The sequence below is a fragment of the Lepidochelys olivacea genome (genome assembly GCF_965140295.1).
Source record: "Lepidochelys olivacea isolate rLepOli2 genome assembly, chromosome: 15".
Classification (NCBI taxonomy): Eukaryota; Metazoa; Chordata; order Testudines; family Cheloniidae; genus Lepidochelys; species Lepidochelys olivacea.
In genome coordinates, this window is record NC_140425.1 from 27,174,999 (window position 1) to 27,197,353 (window position 22,355).

General features: G+C 41.9%; 1 protein-coding gene across 4 annotated transcripts in view; it reads left to right on the top strand.

The window, feature by feature from the left end:
* Window positions 1-22,355, top strand: part of PITPNM2 (phosphatidylinositol transfer protein membrane associated 2) — a 216,902-nt gene that overhangs the window by 1,580 nt on the left and 192,967 nt on the right. For all 4 annotated transcript variants that reach the window (XM_084648892.1, XM_084648894.1, XM_084648893.1 and 1 more), the window contains exon 2: window positions 19,763-19,862. The gene's annotated coding sequence lies outside the window, so the exon portion shown is untranslated. The remainder of the gene's footprint in view (window positions 1-19,762; window positions 19,863-22,355) is intronic.

Below are 22,355 nucleotides of genomic sequence, written 5' to 3' on the forward strand. Positions count from 1 at the left end.
TCAGGGATACCACCCTGCTAGACTTTAAGGGTCATATAATTTTAATGCTAAAATTGATTATAAGCATGTGATTTGTTTACCTTTGACCATAATCTTAAACTCGTAACTTGAAGGTTAGGTTTTTGGTTTGTTTTTTTTTGTAAATGAATTTAGCCTTACCAAAGGTGTCAGATTTGACATCCCTGGAGATTTCACTCTGCTCATCCCCAGAGCAGGTACAGCACAGGCTTTCCTCAAGCTGCCCTGTGGCACTTGTCAACTCTGACCTGGCTGGATCGCTTCAAGGGATATAGAAGGGCAGATCTGTCTAAATCCCATTTCAATTCTAACCTGTCTGCTGAAGGTTCCCAGCTAGTGGGCAGACTCTCAGGACAAGGGCACTTTTCAAATTGAAATGGAGCTGTGACCACCGGCTGGGTTTACATAATCCAGGGGTTCACAAACTTCTTTGCACCGTGACCACCTTCTGACAACAAAAACCCATGACCCCAGGAGAGGGAACTGAAGCCAGAGTCTTCCTGAGCCCCGCTGCCCCTGGTGGAGAGGCCAAAGTCCAAGGGCTTCAGCCCCAGTTGGGGGGCCTGTAACCAGAGCCCCACCACCCTTGGCTGAAGCCCTTTCGCTATGGCCCTGGGTGGTGGAGCTCGGGCTTTGTCTTTGTCCCCAGGTGATGGGGCTTGGACGTCAACCCCGTCTCCGGGCCCCAGTAAGTCTAATGCCAGCCCCGGCGACCTCATTAAAATGGGGTCGCAACCCCCCTCATCCTGACCCACAGTTTGAGAACTGCTGACGTAATCTAGAAAAGAGTCACCAGATAAGAATAATAGAAATGTAGGACTGGAAGGGACCTCAGTCGGTCTTGTCCAATCCCCTGCACTGAGGAAAGACTAATTATTATCTAGACATTCCTGACAAGTGTTTGTCTAACCTTAAAAATCTCCAATGACAAAATAATTCATAATTCAAAATCCATAGGTAATTTTTCCAGTGCTTAACTACTCTGACAGGAAGTTTTTCCTAATATCTAACCTAAATCTCCTCTTGCTGCACTTCAGGCAGCTTTGTCCCAAGCCATTCCCTCTGCAATCTGACTTGGCTTACCCCTCTGGGAAGAGAGGTGGAAGGGGCTTTTTCCCCTTTCAGGGATCTGATTCTCTGGTTATTTGGGTGTTGGAGCACCTGCGTGGAGGGAGGGGGAAAGCATCTCCATGCTACTCTTTGTAAAGGGGCTCTAAAGAAACCTGTTGGTGCTCCTCCATCCACCTGCAAGGACTAAATTTGCAGTATTTCCTCACAGCCTGGAGAGCTTTTGGATTGCGTTCTGGAGCTGCGTGTGTATATCCTCCCCAAGGCACTGCACTGGTACGATCTGGCAGCATCAATAATGATGCTTTATAGAGTGCTGTTTATCCATAGCTCGCAAAGGAGGCTAAGGCATTACTATCGATAGTTAGGGAAATAGAGGACAGTTGACTTGCTCAAGATTGTGCCACACATCCATGGCAGGACTGGGAATAGAACCCAAGTCTCTGTTCTCCCAGTTCAGTGCCCTCTCCAGAGGCCCATGCTGCTTTCTGAAGATGGGCTGATTTTATTTCATTCTACTTTGGCTTATTCGTGACTTTTTAATGTAAACTTTATAAATATGTAATAGTTGCATTGAAAAAAAATCCTGTTCACTGATTCTGACTCTGTAGAGTCCATTCCAAGTGTCTTGGTTTTGCAGTACAGTGCAATAAAATGTAAATTGATGCATGTGCTCAAGTCCAAGTATGTGAGTAGTCCCATTAAAGTCAGTGGGACTGTGCAGTCTTTGTAAGCACAGGGGTTTAGTAATTAGTATGCACTGTCTTGATTTCATATTTGAATAAAGTGGACTCATAAAATTGCCTCTCCCTTTATTGCTTGATAACCCCCCTTTCTGCTCCCAATCCTCTGGAATATTTTTGTCATGTTTATTTCTGCCATGTCTGTTTTGTGTGCCTGAGTAATAGAAGAAGATTGATTGTGTTACAGAACACAATCATAGCTTCTAAGTGATTTTTCCACTCTCGAATAGTAGGCTGCCGCTTTTGGGCATGCACCATTCTGTCCTTTCACAGAGCTCATGCCTGATATGTTCAATTGACCTTTGTACAGCTAGTTATTTTAATGGTTGATCAGTTCATGGGTTGCTCGATGGCTGAAAAGCCTCAGAATGAAATACAAAGTGAAGAACAGCTAAGCATGACAGAAGAATGGCCACAGACCAGTCCTCTCTTGCGGTTCTATGTTGCAATGCTTCTTTACAATACTGTTGATGTATTCTGATCATGATAGCATCTCAAAGAGAGAGGGAGAGACATGTGAGGCTTAGGGGTTAAAAATGTGGCTTGTTACGTCTTACCGTTGATAGAGCAGACTCCTGATAGGATGTTAATTTGCATTAATCATATTTAAGTTTCCATAACTAACTTTTAATTAAAGCATGGTTGATACCAGCTTAATGAATGTACGTATGCTAGGCCATCTGCATGAATAAAAATTCTTTTTAATTCCCTTACTATTCCCTTTATGGCCCCTGAGTTGCTTTTGGTGGCCATTTAAACAGCATATGGTAGCAGCTGTTCATCTTTTTAATATAACTTTTTTGCATCTGTGTTCAAGAAACAAGAATTGTATAAATAAACAACTATCTTGTATCTTTATGTCTAGGTGTGTGTATGAGAAAATGTTGCCTAATTTAGGACCTCATCCAATGCCAGCTGAGGTTAATGGAGAGCCTTTTTTTTTTACTTCAGTAGGCTTTGGATCAGCTGTTGGGCTCCAGTTCAGCAAAACATTTATTTATGTGCTTAAGTCTCACTGAAACCACTGGAACTTAAGCATGTGCTTTAACTGTTTTGCTGAGTAGAGGTGGATTGTTCTTTCTTAATGTACTCTGATCCTAAATCTCCTCTTAGTTACAGTAACCTTTCACTAGAGTAACTCTAATGACTTCAGTAGAGTTAATCTTGATATACACCTTGGTTAGTGAGAGCAGAATGAAGACCTCAGAGAGTGATTTTTGGATTGTTGTTTATTTAATTGGCATCTTTCACCAAAACAATAGTTTCTGATACAATATCTCTGTTGTTTTGGATTTGCCTCGGACAGCATATTTGAATGTCTTCAGTGTTGTGCATCGAACAGCCCAGACGTTTATTGTGGGTTGCCATCTGGTATGTGGGAGTTTTATGCGACTGCTAATTTAGTTAACAACCAATTTAGAAAGACTGTGTTTTAGCCTGTTGAGAAATGCTAAAAAGTTGCAAGTGAAAGTGGGATGTTTTGGGGTTTAATTATTTTATTGATTTGCTTTTTAATTTGAAATCTGTATCGCCTCTGAGAGTTTTTCTCTGATGTAGCATCACATCTTCCAGGTAAGTTCATTTTTTAAAAGGCTCATTCAACTGGCCCCAAACAGTTTTTTTTGTTGGAATTTACAGACTTCAGTAAAAAAAAAATCTGTCCTATTTGTTGTGATATCCACATAATATTACAGCTAATTAGCCACACTATATTTTTTAACAAACTGTTATGTGAGGGCCTGATTCAAGAGCTGCAGAGTGAAATGGTGCTCTTTCTAGTGTAGAGTGGTAGCTGCTATTTATTTTTTTTGAATCTAGCATGACTCATTACTGTGAATTTGTGAGAATACAATAATGTGTTCTAGGACCAGTACAATCCACTGGGAAATATTTCTTAACCTGTCACTTTTCCTTTTAACATTTCCCTTTTAAGTTTTCTATCAAAAATGCATTTTTCTTATTTGAATAGTCCTAAATTAACCGTTTTCTCTAATTTCTGAATTTTTCCTCTTCTAATTAATTTTGAAGCTGATTTGTATAGAGAAGGAGAGCAATCAGTGTTTCTATTTAAAAAAACCAAAAAATTAGTGAGTGTTTTTCAGGCCCATATTTCAGGTTTTGTAAACAAACAAGGGTTTTGCAAATCCCAGTATGAATAGAAATGTAGTTGTGAAACTGAGGAGGGCTGGGGTGGAGAGAATAAAATTAAACCACATTTGTTTATAACTTTTCCCAGGCAATGTTGAGAATCCAAATACAACAACATTGCACTAGGGCAGGAGAATCTGAAATTGAAACTTTCTATAAATCTAAAGTGTCTCTAGCTAGTTCAGTTTCAGTGTCCAAGTTAAGTGTGGTGCCAATTGTAAACAAACAACATAAATAGTGAACGATAAATTTTTGGAAAATTATTAAAATTTTAATAACGTAAGGTGGGATTTTCAAAAATACTTTGCATCAGCCTTGCTCGGCTCCCTTTAAAGTTATTGGGAGTTTTACCCAATAGGGGTGTTAAGTCAGTGCAAAGAGCTCCTGAAAATTCTACTTATAAAGTATCAGTAACATGGGCAATGAGGTTAATATGTGTAAGTATCTGAATAGCGCCTCTTCAGTGAGTTGCACTGAGGGAACTGGGAAACAGTGTGAAAATACACCAGGTCTTATCATAGATGATCCTGGCTTCTGGTGCGTCACCTAAGATCTACAGGTGTCAAGAGTCAAATCTCCTTTCCATTCTGTGGGGTACAAAGGGCTACAGGGTTAAATGGTTTGGAGCCCTTGTGATCACCCTCTGCACAATGACAGATTTTGCCCAGAGAGGAGCATGGAAGGATTTTCCTTGTCAGAGGATAAATAGTGGAGGATGTGCCACAGAGAAAAAGGTAACTGAGCTTGAAAATGTGTGTGCAAGCTCCATCAATGAAAAGTAGGAAGAATCCAATAATCTTAGAACTCAAACAACCCCTGGAGAGTACTTGGGAATACCTGAGGAAATCCATGCGCTCTGACCCACTCCCCGGCAGGAGTGCTGGGTGGAGCAGGTCAAGCCCCCTGACCCAGCTTACCGGCTGGAGTGCCTGGTGGGCGGAGTGGGTCGGGGCACAGGGACACCCATTTTTCTGGGGTCCCCCAGTTGGCTGGGTTGCCTGAGCATGGGCCCCGTTGGCCCAGTGGCTAATGCGCTACTGAATCCTGGTATCTGTAGATCTTCATAAAGGAGAGCAGGGAGGGATGCTGTGTAACAGTAAGAGCTGGCATTGCTGGTATATGGTGCCTTTTCATCTAAGGATCCTGAGGGATTTGATGAATGTTGACTAACCACTGCACAATACTCTTTATGTTCAGAACAGGATGCATGAGTATTACTTCCTCTGCCATTAAGTTGCAGTTGCCACCTGAGAGTGTGCAGGAACAAAACAGTTGAGGACAGGAATTGACAAAGAATATTTTAGCCAACAAGACTGTGGGTAGAATGTAATTGTCTGAGTTGGAATATGAGCAGCAGGCCAGGGTTACCCGGGCTCTTATAGAAGAGCAGTAGGATCTTTTAATGACCATGTGTCATTAGAACTTCAGTTTTTGTATCTCTTCCCAACTCAGTTGCAGCTCAGGGGTTCCAAATGAACTGCTTCTGGACTTTATTCCAGCTTTGATGCAGCAGCCAAAATGTTTTGCTCAGATGTGTCTGACAAGACTATAAGATCAGGAATCCTCAACCTGGTGAACAGTGAAATGCCCACCAATGAGAAAAATGTAAGGAGTTGGGTATCCTGGATAGTTTTGGAAGAGTTACACAGATTCCATTTGGTCTTGCATGGTGTTTAGACAGCTGTGCTCAGCGAGGGCCATGAAACTAACAGGAGACTTTATAACTGTTATGCGCACAGGGAAGGAACAGCACTTAGGCAGCTTGGAGAGAGACCTTGAATAAGATAAGCAATGGTGATTCACCACTAACTCTTCCCCCACCAGAGTGACTTAGCAGCTTAGCTCCCTAGCTGAGACCATGTACATCAGATTCCTGCTTGGAGTGAACTTTTATAGCCAGTTTATAAGCCTAGGTGACCAGGGGAACAGGGCAGAGAATTGGCTAATGTCCTAAATGGTGTGCTGTAGCAATCGGAGTGGTAGCCGTGTTTGTCTGTATCAGCAGAAAGAACAAGGAGTACTTGTGGCACTTTAGAGACTAACAGATTTATTTGAGCATAAGCTTTCCTGGGCTAAAGCCCACTTCAGCATTCTCGTACCGTCTGGAGAGGTTATAAAAGACAATAGTGAGTTAATGGTTTAAGGTTTTTAATTTGTCATGGTGAGTGCAACTAATTTGATGGATAGAAAAGCTGACTATAATTTGTTTGGATTGCTGGTGCTTACATAACTAATCCTTAGCTACTAGTTCAAGCAAATTATCTGATTTAACCCATACAACCGTGTCCTCAAAAGGCATTCTCTTCTAATTGTGTAGTGCCCTGCTTAGAAAGTGGGCATGTGTAACAGCACAAGCATATGGAGGACCTTGACATACCCGAGCACTTCACTGTCGAGAGCCACTAGATAGGCGTTGTTATCCCAGGATGTATAGGAAGAGTCAGGTCCTTGCAAGATGTTGGAAGTATCATAAGGATTTAATTCTATTTAAGTGCTTTAAAAGGATATGGGAGGATTGCAGGTTTTATAGTACAGCTGTGGGTCACTACTCTTCAGCTTACACAATGTGTCCTGAATTGGTTAGTCATCAGGAATCTGGTTTAGGTTAGTCTCTAAGGTGCCACAAGTACTCCTTTTCTTTTTGCGAATACAGACTAACACGGCTGCTATTCTGAAACCTGTTTAGGGCTCAGTGAGTCACTCTTCTGTCTGCTCATTTTGAATTGAAGTCTATGAATTATGACTTCTTGGGAAAGCTGGCAGGGCTGTTGCCATCTCCGAAGAGGTAAAGAATACCATTGTGCCCTTGTATGGGAGTTTACGCTCCGGGTCCACTCCTGGTTCCAACAAAGTCACGAGGAGTTGGGAATTAATAGATTACAATTTTTCTTTTTTGCCTTCTGTCACAAAAAGGCACAAAATGGGGTGTGAATTTCTGTTGTGATTTTTTTTTTAAAGCTCAATAGTTTTAGGTAATCTAAGAGGTCTTCTTTTAGGGAAAAGGAACAATATAGAATGATTTTTCTCTATGTGGGTGGTTTACTTACTTCAGTGGTGTTGTTCTTCACCCTGCCACTTTTCTTTAAAGGAAATAGAACATGGTTTTTTGTTTATCATGTCAGATGAAATTGAAATCCAAATATTTACATCTTCTTGCAGTATCTCAGGTTCAAAACCAATTGTAGGCGTTTCCAAGCTGTTAAATTTTCCCTTTCACTGAGTCGGTTTTTCCCCCTGCATGATGGAAATATGGATCCTAATTTCTTTTCAATATTTCCTGGCCAGACTCTGCAGCTGGAAACACTTCCCTCTCAACCTGGCATCAGGCTCGTAGTGTTCTAGTCTGAACATACCCAAACTTTGTTGCTGGCCCCCTCTCTAGTAGCAAATAAAGTGAATTAAAGTGTGAGAAACAAGGGCAGAGATAGTTTAATGTCTAAATAACTGTGTATACCTCTGAAAACATGAATTTAAAATGCTGTGGGAAAAACAGAGGGCTTATCTCTCTCTAGATAACCCTTACCTCTTCTATAACGCCCTTTGTCTGACTATCTCAAAGCTCTTTGCAAAGGAGGTTGAAATATCATCTCCATTTTACAGATCTTTACACTGAAGCACCGAAGTGTAAAGTCATTTGTCCAAGTCACACAGTGAGGCAGCCAAAGAGCCAGGGAAAGAACCCAGGTCTCCTATCTCCTAAGCCAGTGCCCTATCTTTTGGTCCACACTAACTCTCATGAATATTCCCATGTAACCAAGCTGAGACTATTTTTCTGTTGAGCCGTTCTGACAGATCACTCATTTGGGCCCCTATCCTGTGCATTGTGTAGTCCCACCTAAATAAATGATATGAACAGAAGCACAGTAGGCACCATGGTGTGTGGGTTTTTGAGGGGTTTTGTGTGTGTTAGATGCCACATTTACAAAGGTTTGAAAACGGTATTTGAATTTACTGCTGTTTTTCCCCTACTTAGACTATGAAATACTGCCGCTAATTTAACTATTGAAGAAGTTAAACACTTGTTTTGTTTTTAATTGTGTCCACTGTAAAGTAACACTTTGAGGAATGGTTCCCAAATATACATTTAGCATGGCTACAATGTGTCCTATCTGTTTTGTGAACCCAGAATGACTCTTAAAGCTCACCATCTCTTCTGTAAACTCCCCTAAATGGGCTTTTCAAGGACAGAATTTATTTAACACACAATAATTGCCAGGTAGAAATGCATATTAGGGCAAGCCTAATTGAAGCATTAACCTTTTGGCAGCAGCTCCTATGTAGCAAGCCTCTGTTCTAGCCTCATGTGTATTTTATCAGTTTGTTTGTTTGTTTAGCGTAACAGGATGAGTTTTTGACTCTCTGCATACTTTGCTAGCTCTATTTGACAGGCTACTTGACCAGAGATTCATATAATGATATTATTTGAACCAGAGCACTGGAAATACATCATCACTGCTTGGAGGGGAAAAAGCCACATTGAATTAGGGGCTGATCTTTAACAGTGCTGATTATTTTTGCAAATCTGTGAGGAAAACTGCTTAAAATGTTTTACTCTCGTACATTGCTTCCCATTCTGAGTTAATCGCCATACACAGTGGACTTTACCACAGAGATGCACCAGTTCTGTTACATGCTTCTCCTTTCCCTTGACCCTATGGAAGGCTCTTCTGTAGGCCTGTCAAAGGGCTTGAGCTCTATAGATGGTGAGGGCATTTGTCTCTTCCCCCACCCCCATGGAGATTCTCTTGCATAAGATAACGTTGACATCATCAGCATCCTCTTATGCTGCATGATGTGATATGCCCTGGAGGGGAATTTCCAGCAGCTGCCAGTGGGGAGTCCATGGGAAGTACTGTGGAACTAGGGTGACCAGATGTCCTGATTTTATAGGGACAGTCCTGATATTTGGGGTTTTGTCTTATATAGGCGCCTATTACCCTCCACCCCCATCCTGATTTTTCACACTTGCTGTCTGGTCACCCTATGTGGAACTGAATAGAAGCACTGGATAGAAGCACTGCAACTAGCCTGTGTCCAGCATGTGTGTCAGGATGCCTGTAAGTTTATGGAGGGGGACCCCTGTCTGTCCTCAGTGAACAGTAAGAATTTCCTGTGGAATCAGCTTCCTTCTGCTGGTTTCTCTGCATTAGGGGATGATACTGTCAATTGTTAAAAGAAAAGGAGTACTTGTGGCACCTTAGAGACTAGCAAATTTATTTGAGCATACTTACCTCACTGGCAGTAATGGAATTCCCTCCCCTCCCCCCAAGCCTTGGTGAGGCCAAGTCCCTCCCTCCGTTACAACCATACAACCCTGTTGATTTTGGTAGGGCTGCAGAAATGTAACTGAGAGCAGAATGTGCCCCATATAAGCACTGGACTTGTTCTGTGTTGCAGGCTCTTCTTCAGAGAAAAGCTGTGGAGAGTTTCAAATTTGGTTTTTGATTTTCAAAATGGGGCCACCTTTCCTAACACACACCCTGCGGGAATAGTATGAAAATGACCTGTGTCAGTGCTTTTTATAGTACGAAACATGGCTGTAATAAAATGAGCACAGTTCTACTAGTACCTACTCACAATGTCTGCAATCTGCGTGTCTTTGAGCCATACCTGATAGCTTTAGTGACAAAACCCTGTTTTGATTCCCTGCTAGCAGTGCGGAGCTTAAAGAGCAGGCAGGAATATCTTTTATCTTGCGCATCATCAATAACGTTTTCATCTAAGTTGCGTTAGCAGTTTTTTTACTGCTGATGATCTGAGGCAGACCTTGACTTTTAGACCTCAAGTTGAGTTTGCAGCACCAGCAGTTAGAATATGCATCTTCTGTTTTAAACTGAAGTCACCAAGAGGATAAACTTGGAATCCCTGGTGTCCGTTTTACAGCTGCTTCTCAGAGGAGAACTGCATTTTTGTATTCCCACTAAGTACTTGAAAGAGATCTTGCAGTAAACTTGTAATTGTTAAACTTTTGTGCATAATTTGGTTATATTATTATGAAACGCTCCATGAAACCTAATATAAATGAGTTAAACTCTTAAAAACTTTATTTGTAGATGGGCATGAACTAGGTCCATTCATTTTTTTTCCCCCTCAGTGTACTCTAGTCAGGTTGTTATTTAACACCCTTTACTGTAGTATCTGTAAGGCAGATGTTAACATTGCACTTACTTATTTTTCATAGACTACTGAAGATCAGAGTTGTACAGTAGATTATGTAACTGAATACCAGCGTGAAGTTAAACCACTAACTTGGGGAGGGGGGGGAATGGGTGAGATGCCTTTTCTCCAGAATCAGTTGCTGAATTGGCAATACATTCCTTCTGCCAACATATGTTAATCTGACTAGCTATAGCTGGAGTAAATATTTAAAGCTCTTCTAGCAAAGATTTCAGCAGCAAAACATTTAGCTTTTTTATATGATTAAAACTCTGATGTAAATCCTACCAAAGCTGTTTGCATTCAGGGATAAATCCAATTTAAAGCCAGCTTCCTAAGTCTGTTCATACTTAAGTCACTTGGGGTCTCTACCACTGAAGGCCAGCGGGACTGGCTCCTAAATTGTGGCCATATGCTACTACTATATCTAGGAGAGGGGAGAAATGTAGCTGAGCTCACTACTAATCCTGCATGAAAAGCATAAGCTCAACATCTCTGAGTTTATGGGGGTCTAAGGAAAGATAGGAGCAACGAGGGAAGGGAAATCCAAAGCACTGTACAGTACACTGGAAAGCCGACTTAACTTAATCATAACAAAGTTACTGTAGCTCAGGGCAGTAGCATTTGTTTTATTTTTAGGTTTTAATTTTTGATTTCTCTGTGCTCCCGTCTCCCAGCTGTAAAATGGGGGTAATGCTTCCTTTGTCTTGTTTGTTTAGATTGTGAGCTCTTTTGGGTATGGACTGTCTCTCGTTATGTATTTGTACAGTGCCTAGCACAAAGGGACTTACCTTTCAGTTGGGGCCTCTAGATGCTATTGTAATACAAATGACAGCACTGGGGCCCAATGTTCTTAAGCTACTACAAGCTATTGCATCTTGAAGAAAACCTTTCTATAAAATATTTCTTAATCTGTAAAATAATGAAAGCTAGCAAATTATGCCAAACCTAAAAGATGTGTTTCCATTTGACTCATCGGTTGTCCAAAAGATGACACCATTTGCCTCATTAAAAATGAGACATCGTTGCTGAACTGGCATATTTGTTCATTCTGTTAGGTGTTGAGCACTCATTTTCAGTTAAGAAAATAAGTAAATTATTATTTCAGCTAAAGTCGGGATGAAATTTGTAAGTTTTCAGTCTTAAATATTTAGGATTAAGAATTGCAGCAGGGATGGATTCATGTGTGATGCTCTACCTTGACCTAAACAGTGTGCAAGAATCCACTTAAAAAATAATATATACTGTATTTTTAAAACCCTTTTAAAATGCAGACTAGCCAGATGGTCAAAAGAACCAATCAATGAGGCAATATGTAAATATTTTCAATCATTACCAGAGCACTTCTGTGTTGACACTGAAATGTTAAGGCTATTCCATGGAGCTCATGGGTGATCAGTAGATGAGCTCTGATAAAACAGAGAATAAAGGTGAAAGCCTGAATATTATTATGGATTGTGGGTTTCATCTATACAGAGAGACTACAGTTCATTTGTAGAACATGATGGAAAAGCTCTCTGTATTCTCTCTTTAAGCATATTATTTAAACCCAGACAGTCTTTATTTCCTCTCTGTCAGGTCCTGATCAGATGTTGTTGTGGGTTTTTCTTTTTTCTTTTTTTGAGACTTCTCATTTCAACTGAAATGTTGTGCAGTAGTTACCACTTCTGCTTTAATTGCCACGTGTATTTGGAAAGGGGCAGAGACTGGAGCTGTTGAGGAGTTCTTTGCGTTAAACATACCCAGCTAGAGAGAGTGATCAGAAAGTAGTTAAAAATCAGCAGATTAAAATAAATTTTAAAAGTAAAAAAGCCTTCCTAAAAGGAAGCTGCATGTATCAGCCAGAGCAAACCTTTTAGAAATGTGTACTAAGGGCAGTAACATTTTCATATATAAAACATGAGGTTCCCTCAGTGAGAACAAATCCGGAGCCCTTATCCAGCAGAAAGCAGCTTCTTCAATTGCTTGGCCCTTCAGAATCTCAGTGTCTGTGACCCCCATTGAGGATGCTTCCACTTGGGAGGATTTTTTCCACCCTTTTGTGGTAACTGTCTGTCTAATGTTAATTTAGGAGCTATGGCAGATCCTCCCCAGAGTCTGAGACTGTAACTGGCTGCCTCACTAGGCCTGTGTGGAACAGTTACTATTGTTCTAGTAGGGGCATGGCAACAGAGGGGCCCAAAGGCCATCGTCCATTTTGGAAGGTGGGGTTCTGAACAGACTGGCTGCAGCTTACAGCAGACTCTCATAATATTAAATACAAGTTCTCCCTGCTGTAATGAGAACACAAGGACCAGGGGAGTTAAGTCAGGATGTATGTGGGGCCTCCTCCTTTGAGGTGCTGAGTATTGCTGAAGTCAATGGGATATAGATATGGCATCTTTAGTCTGTCTCCGTGCAGTCTAGCACAAGTTTGGCTCTCTGCCATTAATTTTATGAGAGGCCTGGAACAGTGCTTTGAGTACAGGTCTGGAAGACAGGAACTGCTGAGTTCTGATCCTTGCTCTGATGCAGACTCCATCACTGACCTTGGGCCCATCGCTAACTTTTTGGCCTCCATTTTCCCATAAGTAAAATGGGATAACCACTTGCCTACCTTGCTAGGGTACTGGGCTGGTTACTGTTTGCAAGGAGCTTTGAGAATGAAAATGCCATGTGAATGATGAATGTCATTGTAGGCACTGCATAGTCCAAAGAGCTGTCCCTGGATGACATCTCTGCCCTGGTGCTCGGCCAAGGAGAGAGCTCTCCTCACCCTCACACAGCTGCTTCCTTTCCCAAACAAAGTGATGGGGAAACTCCATGCGAGGATGGTAGGCTGAGGATCCCTGCCTGGGTGGGGGTGGGGCGAGTCTGAATAATCTTACTCCACCAAGAAGAGAGAGACCTTCATCCTCCTAACTGTGTAAACAAATTTACCACATGAGCCTTGGGGGACCCACTTGTATTACCTCTCTGAGGGCCACATACAGGGTGTTACTCCATCCCCAGGTGTGGAGTAACACTCTTGGGCTCAATAGCTGTAGTTGGGTGCAGAGGTCCAGCATATGGGGTTGCTTTGCAGTGAAGTGAGGTGTGCGGCTCAGTGAACTCCTCTTCCCTTCCCCGAGCTGCTTTGTCATTCTCTACCCCATCCCCCTTTCCCTTTATGTCTTGTGCAGCATCACATCCTTTCCATTGGATGGATCAGCCTGCAGCCCAACCAGTACCTTCAGCCTCTCAGACCTAGCATTTTCCTGAAGCCTGTATATATTTTCTCTTGGCTCAGGCCCTTTGTGGGTGAAACCAGAAGCATCTCTCTGTTACTTAAAATGTGTAACTGCAGCACAGTAAAGGATCCAGATGCAAGTGAGGGGAGGGAAGAGCTGGGAACATCCCTTTCTGTGCACCTTCTATTATTTCTGCATTTATTGCCACATTTAGCTTTCTTGTTATTAACTGCACGTGTTCCCCGGCATGTTCTGCTGTCTGTTTTATCTGAATACAAGGTGCTTTTTGGTTTTGGATTTATTTATTCCTTTTCTTTAAACAAAAAGCCAAAGTGCTGGCAGCAGCTTAACTAGTTATAGCCGGATATGGCCTGTTAGGACCGATTAAAGGTCTGATAAGACAGGGAAAAACCCTTTGATTTCAGGGTAGGCAACTACTGTGAATGCCCAGCCAGAGAATGTTGCTTGCAAATTGTGCATGTACAGTATTGGGCAGCAGCTGACCTCTATGAGGATGTAACATATTATTATAGATTGTACAAAATCATTAGACTGGGCTATAACAACTGCGCTGTTTGGAACTATTTCATTTACCCTTGGAAAATTGCACTGTGCCCACTCTTATGGGGATGCAGAAACAGAACAAGGATCTTTTTTCCTCTCTTCCCCACTCCTTTCTCGGTAGCAGTGTGGCAGTGTTCTTCTGTTGACCCTCCCTGTTATCACATGCTAGAGTCCTGCATAAAGCTACTGACTGATTGTGGCAGGTGTGGTTTGTTAACTCTGGTTAAAAGAAGGTGAAAGTACCCTTCTAGGCACAGGGAACTAGGGCACAGAGGCTTCTGCAGGGAAACCGTAGGAATGGCCAAGCATAGGGACAAGGCTGAGGCTTATGGTGTATTGTTATATTTGTTTAAACTAATGATAAAGCCAAATGTCAGGTGGGGACCAAACTTGGGATGCAGTGTTGTGTTGTACATAAGGCACTAGAATGGAAATTGGGAGTCTTTGGTTGTGCCAGTCATCTGTTGCCTGACCATGGTGAGTCACTTCCCCTCTTTGTGCTTCTGTTTCCCCTCCCACCCTTTGTCTTCTCTATTTAAATTGTAAGCTCCTTGGGGCAGGGACTATGTCTCTTGCTGTATGTCTGTACTACATTTGGCCCTGATTTTGGCTTGGGACTGTAAGCGCTACCATAATCCAAATAAATATTTGGTCCATGGTATACCCCAGTGGCTGTCAACCAGGGGTATGTAGAGGTCTTCCGGAGGTACATCAGCTCATCTAGATATTTGCCTAGTTTTTCAACAGGCTACATAAAATGCACTAGTAAAGTCAGTACAAACTAAAATTTCATACAGACTGACTTGTTTATACTGCTCTATATACTATACACTGAAATGTAAGTGCAATATTTATATTCCAATCGATTTATTGTATAATTATATGGTAAAAATGAGAAAGTCAGCAATTTTCCAGTAGCAGTGTGCTGTGACACTTTTTTGTATTTTTATGTCTGATTTTGTAAGGAAGTAGTATTAAAGTGAGGTGAAACTTGGGGGTACGCAAGACAAATCAGGCTCCTGAAAGGGGTACAGTAGTCTGGAAAGGTTCAGAGCCACTAGTATACCCTGTTGTATTTGTTCTGTTCACGGTGGGAACTCCACCCATTCCCCAATAAAAAGGTACTTGTGTGTGACACTTACGATATCTCTTAGGGGGAACAACTGAGAAGTGCAGCACAACACATCAGTTAAGTAGACAGGCCTTCAGAAGCCAGCCAAAAGAATGTTATAATTAGTCTCTTTCCATGGAAAGATAAATGCCAGTTCTATTAGTGTAGTGCAGCGTTTTCAACGTTTGTGCTAAAAATGAGCAACTCACCACCTGCTGGGTGGCACCTCATCCTAACTGCAAAATGTATTTACATCTGAATCTATCTACTAATAGCTACGGCTGCTTTGATCATCTTCTGCATGGTATCATGATGCTTTTGAACCTAATTTTGTGTGTGTGTGTGCGCGTGTGTGTGCGTGCGAGGGAGAATCTTAAGAGGTGCTGAGCAATCCCAACTCCCATGGAAGTCTGAGAGAGTTGGGATTGCTCAGTACCTCTCTGGATCAGACTCCTAATTGGTGGTCAGTAAATATGCTATCATGTATTAGCATTTCTGTGTTTTTTCTGGTGTGAGCCACCTTGACCCAAATGTCTCCCTGGTGCAACTCCACTAAAGCCTTCATGGTTGCAGCAAGAATGAATTTAGATCCATGTGTTTAAGAAGACACTATCATGGTATGTCTTTATAATGAAGATGCAGTGGATAAAAGTTGATGCTTTCTTTTTTATTTAAAATAACAATCATTTTCTTATTGAACTTGGGTTTTTTAAATTAAATACATTTATCTTTTAAAAAATAAACATGTTTAAAATTAAATTTGAAATTATCACAAGCTATGTAAAGGTCTAAACTTAATATAATCTACTAATTGTTTAAATTTTTCAAAAAATTGCAGCACCCTTCTGCAAAATGTAATGAATTAAAGGGTGCTCCTTTTTTAAATTATATATAGATTAAAGGGGTGTGGGAATCTTTAACTTTTGAGGACAATTCAAGCTATGTCACAATGTCCTGTACTGTATTAAGTAAAAAGAAAAGGAGTACTTGTGGCACTTTAGAGACTAACCAATTTATTTGAGCATAAGCTTTCATGAGCTACAGCTCACTTCATCGGATTCATTCACGAAAAGCTTACGAAAGCTTATGCTCAGATAAATTTGTTAGTCTCTAAGGTGCCACAAGTACTCCTTTTCTTTTTGCGAATACAGACTAACACGGCTCTACTCTGAAACTGTATGAAGTAAGTATCTCTGTTGTTTTTAGTCTTTACAATGGAAGGAATGCTGGTATTTAAATTTTTCCAATGTAAGTACTTTGTTTCTTTTGTACAGAAAAGCTTTTGCCTTAATTTCTTTTGGTTTCATTTTAGTTAGCAGGTGCAGAGAGAATATTTTCTTCATGCAGACTAGTTAATTCAAACTTGAGAAGCTGATAGGGAGTTGAAAAAGCAGGAATGCTCATTTTCCTTATCCAATCTATGAATAAAAAAACAGGTGGGAGAGAATGAGGTCTACTAATTCTAAAAATGTGAAGGACATGGCAACAGGTTTTCAATGGTATTTAGGCAGAGAGGCACCTAATAGGATTTTCAAAAAGTGATTGATTCCCATGGGAGTTAGCCACGTAATCTATTTAGACACTTTTTGAAAATTCCACTAGGAGCCTAGCTGCACCTTCAGGCACTTAAACACTTTTGAAAATCTGGCTCATGGTGACCAGAAACAAGTTAGTCAGTTCACTAACTGCAAATGATATTTCCTTTATTTAATAAATCGGTTAGTTTAAAATGCAAGGCATAATTTGATAAATGTTTTTTATGTAACTAGCACATTTAAGGTAGTTTTATTTAACTCATAAAAACTAGTTTAAAATGCTGCTTTTGTGCATTTTTAATTGAATTCAAATTTTCATCCTAATGCAAGTGAGAAAGAAATCATGAGTAAAAAAAATTACCATCTAGTCATGTAAATAGAAAATGGTGAATGACACATTTTTTAACATGATAAAAAATGTAAAAATTAAGAATCTGAACAAATGTATGTTAAGCTACATAATTCCTTAAATAAAATGTGTGTAGATACAGTGTAAACTTGATTAGCAAAAATGTTGATTAGTACCAACATTTAGTGTAAAGGCTATATTTGCATTGCAAATCAACTTATTTGAATGGTCATGACAGCCAAGCAGGACAAACTTTTCTTTTGGACCATATACAAACGCAAAACAAAATTAAAATGATTTAAATCAAGGTTTCCTGCTTGCTTATTTAAATCACTTTTAATTTAAATCAAGCCTCCTAGATGAGGGTAGGAGGTAATTCCTGTTGACTTTTGTCTGGTATCAGATTCTTGCAAGCCTGAAGCTGAAATCTATCAATAGATGTTTCTTTGTTGGCACCAGGGTTAGCGTTTGGGACTGCCTGACTGTTGTTCCTGTTGTCTGATCACTATGCCATGTCGCCAGAGTTGCAGTTCAATTTCTAAGTCAAATTGCATCCATTAATAATAGTCACAATACCAAAGGTTTGTATATAGGTTAAATAACTTTCTGTCGAACTGTTGTAGCGTTTTTATCTGTGCTGGGAAAGCAGAAGTGGTGTTTGGGCTCCATGCGATTGGCTGAGCTGTGAATCGGCAGATGAAGTTAATAAGCATTTGAGGACTAAATATATTTTAAGCTGTCTGGCTGTTTGCTGTCTGTGACGACTCTGAAACTAATGGACCTGAAACATTGCTCATGCTTGCTCTTTCTCCAGTGTGACTGTGACCCGCGCAAGCTTTGTATGAAGGTACAAGAGTAAACTGCAATTAAAATCTATTTTGGTAAGGTATAAATCAATCCTATTAACCATGGCAGGGTCAGCTAAATAGTGCACAGTGTAGTGATTCCACGCCTGGCTCGGTATGTCCTGCCTTCTGGCTCATAATCCATGTTCCAGTCCCAGAGTTGCTGTGCATGTGTGTAGTCTGTTCTGGTAGGCGTGTGTTCCAAGGTAGCTCCTGCCAGGATAGGTTTTACTTTATGCTTGATCTACAGGAGGTTTCTTTGGGGGGGAGGGTGAAGGGGGGAAAGGAGGGGTTGAGGCTGCCCATGTATCTCTGCTGTGAGTGTGTGTGCTGGGGAAACGCTTGTGCTGCCATGAAGTGTTTTTCTCCTGCTATGTAACGCAGGGGCGTAGAGTCCAGGATAGGGGCCAGGATCACCTGCGCTGGCACAAGTTACAGCTCCCAGTGCCAGAAAGGATAGTTGGACACCTCCCAAGCTCAAAGGGATGATGTTTCCACTGCCCCCCGGAGGTTCTGCTGAGATAAGGCAGCTTTAACAGGAGGCCAGTTAATGGGGGCTGCCGTGTGGATGCATTGAATTGGTGCATCACCACTCCCTTGGCATGCCTGGCTATGCCACCTCATCACCACACCCACCTCTGAGATGGTGTTGGCTGGCTGTTGGCCTTGTGGCAAAGGCAGATGCATGCAGGTGGCAAAGGCAGATGCATGCAGGTGGCAAAGGCAGATGCATGCAGGTGGCAAAGGCAGATGCATGCAGGTGGCAAAGGCAGATGCATGCAGATGCCTGGTGTCATTGCTGTCTTCCCTCCCCTCTCTGGACTGCCCACTGCTGGGAGCCTTTGTCAGGGTCTGTGCTGGCTGCCTCTGGGAGAAAGGGATTAAGGAAGGAGTCAGGAGCAGAGGTGTGGATGAGGCCAAAGTTTTGTAGGGCTTTGAAGAGACATAGAGGAGCTTTACTCTAATGTGGGAAAGGGGCAAGAAGCAAGTGGAGTGAGGGTTGGTGGGACTGGGGAGGGTTGTGTGTGTGTGTGACCTGATGTACTGATCAGGCACTTTAAAAGAATGCATTAAAAATGATCTACAGTAGTTAAAAGCAATGCGAGAGTCCACCCAAAGGAATCTCTTTAAAAAGGTAATAGGCCACTTGCCATTATTAAACTCCATGAGCTACTTAGGATATAATTGTTCTATTATGTTCCTTGTAGATCTCTCAGCTCTCCGGGCAAAGGCAGCCTGCGGGGCCAGGATACCAGTAACCACAGGCGGGGGCAGGGAGGTGGAAGGGGTGGTGTCTCAGATATAAATTCCCCATCTCTGCCCCAGTACAGGAGGGGAGCCGACATCTACCTGGCTTGAGGCACTGAAAACTCTCACTTCCCCTGGTAGCCCAGCCCTCTCCCCTTTCACTGTGCTGCTCCTCTTGCAATACTAGGGGGAAAGAACCATCTCTCTGCAGTAGTACTGGGAGGTGCTATTTTTCCTTACTCCTCCCCTGCCTATGGAAGCGAATAGCTTCTATAAAGACAATTCCAGCTCTCTTCCCACTCCTAAAGCAACGGGTCCTGCCTCATCTCAGGGGAGCTGTTTAGTAGACTGCTGCTATGTGAATTTTTTCTTCAGCAACATCCACGCTAAATATCTTACATCATTCAGCACCCTGCGTGAACTAGTAACCTTGCATGGGGGATTATGATTATGTTATGCAAAGAGAGCATGTGGTAGTGGTCAGTGCAATAATTTTTTTTTCTTACTTTAAATTTCCATGAGTTAGAGATTACGATGACTCATGGCTTCGAATGAGCTGAAATCCCTAAGGTGCTTGTTACCGCCTACTATCATGTATTGAATTTCTAACATACTGGAGGGATGTCTGCAGAGAACTATGATGTACAATTATAAAAGGTTATAGCTTCATGTTGTTTGTACAGGAGCTATTAGCATGCCATAACTTCACTCTTGCTGTTAATTTCCCAGCGGCATGGTCGTTAAGTACATGTTTTTTATTTTCTCTAGGATGTTGACATATGTGGACCAACAGTGACATCCTACGTCAGCAATGCTGCGTTGACTCCCTGCTGCATTCAGAAGTATCCAGAGAGATTTCATACATAAGGTATGTTCTGACAGTTCCATTGAATTTCAGTTCTCTTTCTATTAAAAAAAAAATTATTCATACACTACTGTGGGGAATGGCAACCATCTCTGGGGAACAAGTGGTTAGCCTCAGCTCAGGTTCCTCAGTGGAAGGGCTATACAATGGAAGTTCAAAGAGTGGCTGCTTGGGTAGCCTTTGGGAAGGTCAGACTCCATGCTTAGGGTCACAGGAGTAGGTTGTCCTGTGCTGAGTTAACTTGTGTGTATTTTCTGGTTATAATTGTCCTCCTTTTGAAGAAAACTTTTGCTGAGTGTACCTGTGCTTTTGTTTCTGTTCAGTCAACACCCAGAGCTCTCTTAGGTTTGTAAAGTGGGTTCACTAAAGGGATGCTACCAAATAGGTTTCAGAGTAACAGCCGTGTTAGTCTGTATTCGCAAAAAGAAAAGGAGTACTTGTGGCACCTTAGGGACTACCAAATAGGTTACTCCCCAAATTTAGACCTAATATATTTAAAAAACAAAGAAACAAACAAACAAAAAACCCCAAAACCCCTCATACAAATGTATTCATTTTTCTTCTTCTTTTAAAAAATCAGTGAATATAAGTATTTTGTTTTTAATTTACACCAGGCAGTGTTTGGAACCTGAATACTGTAATATTGTGTTAGTGCAAGTAATCCAGAAAGCAAGTAGAAATTGACAGGCTTATGTTCATTTTCCAAGCGGACAGAAATTGCAATTCCTCCCCACCCCCACCCCAAAACAAACAGCACAAATGGTGAGAAGTTGGAATTCTTTTTCTGTTAGGATAATTAAAGGTAACAAGCGACGTTTTTTTCTTTTGTAATGACATAGTACATTGCAATTACATTGTGATTTAACCTTGTGGTGTATTCCTTTAATGTTTGTTTTAAATATTTGGTGATTTTCATTAAATGTCCTTCATGTTAGTTTTACTGTCCTGACTCATATTTCTGAAACTGCCTATGGAACTAGCAAATGTACAGGTGTTCTGCAGCTAATTTACTTGAAAGTAGGTGTGGCCTCAGCATACCCTTTTGACTATTCATGACTGTTCTGCTTGAATCTGTTGTATTTTCCCACTTCCCTTACCCCATTTCCCCAAGCCCCATTAAAATTTGTACCAACAATGGTTTAACTTTTATCTCTAGTCAATGTTTCCCTTTGGAATGATGTCTAGGGTGCTGCAATCTTGCATTCTGCTGTTATATACTAAAATTCGGGGCTGCTGACCTTCAATTCAAGAGCAACTGGAAGCAGGCACAGGGTGGACAAGTATAGCTGTGAGAGCACCAAGGCTGAGAAGTACAAGTTGCTTTCAGTGATTCTGGATTCACACCCTCAAGGCACTGTAGTTATTCTGAATGTTCACAGTTGTGAGTGAAAGCGTAATCTGGCCTTGAACTAGCACTTGGGTGCCTCAAGCAGAAGTCGCTGAAGACAAAGGGCCACGTGGTACCCTTAGTATTGTACTGGCATAAAACCCATGGGAGAGGGACAGAGAGCCCAGGAAATTGAGCAGCATTCACCTTGGAGCATCTCCTCCTGATACTCCCCAGAAAGTCTGTGGGGCCCAGATACTGGTATGGTAACTGTTCCTAACCTTGCAGACGGCTTGAGCCTCTTTGGGACATAGCTTCTCTCCTGGGGGAGCCATGCTGCCATTGGAGTATCCCTCCCTACTGCAGCCGTGCAGTAGGAACCATGGATGGGTCTCTCTGGGAGTAAATACTACTGTTAGCAGCTTAACAGCAAGGTTAATGCTCTTAGCAGCACAAATTTTCACTCCTGTCCACAGGGCCCTGAGAAGAGCCTCCCCTGAGCCTCCTCTGTGTGGTGGAGGCATTGAAGGGCCTCCACTTGCTTGGAGGAACGGCAGGAGCAGGCTCTGCTCTCACTTCCCATGGGTTTAAGGTGCTTTATGTCCTAGTTTCTGCTCCTTTGCTCACCTCTGAGCTGTGTAATGGAGGAGAATGTGCTCTGTAAACTAGTGACAAGCAAAGGAAGGCAAATGCAGTGTCATCCCATTTTCAGGGTTAGCTTTGCCCTGTGGGCTTAGCCCCATGCCTTTCACTCACCTGAAGAGATTAATGTATCAAGAGGCTTGAGTGTTTCTCTGTAAAACAGACACACAATTGGTCGTCAGTTACTTAGAGAGCAAGGAAATGCTACCTTTACACGCAGCAAAATGAAGCTGCACAGTGTGGGTCGCTAGGAAGCTGCAAGGAGTGAGGAATATCTATGGCTCGGCAGGGTAAGTACGTAAGGGAATAAAATTGGCTTTAAAATGATGGTGAATGCAGCACTCATGAAAACAAAGGTCTAAATGGCATTGGCCAGAAGTAGGAGCAGTTGGATGCAGGCGCTGGGTAATTTTCCTACTGTGCTCTACCACTGTCCCTGTGCCAGATTCTGTTATTCAGTCCCTGAGGGACTTGTGACCAGACTGCCAAACAGAGCAAATAATGTGAGGGGGTGGGGGGAAGAGGGA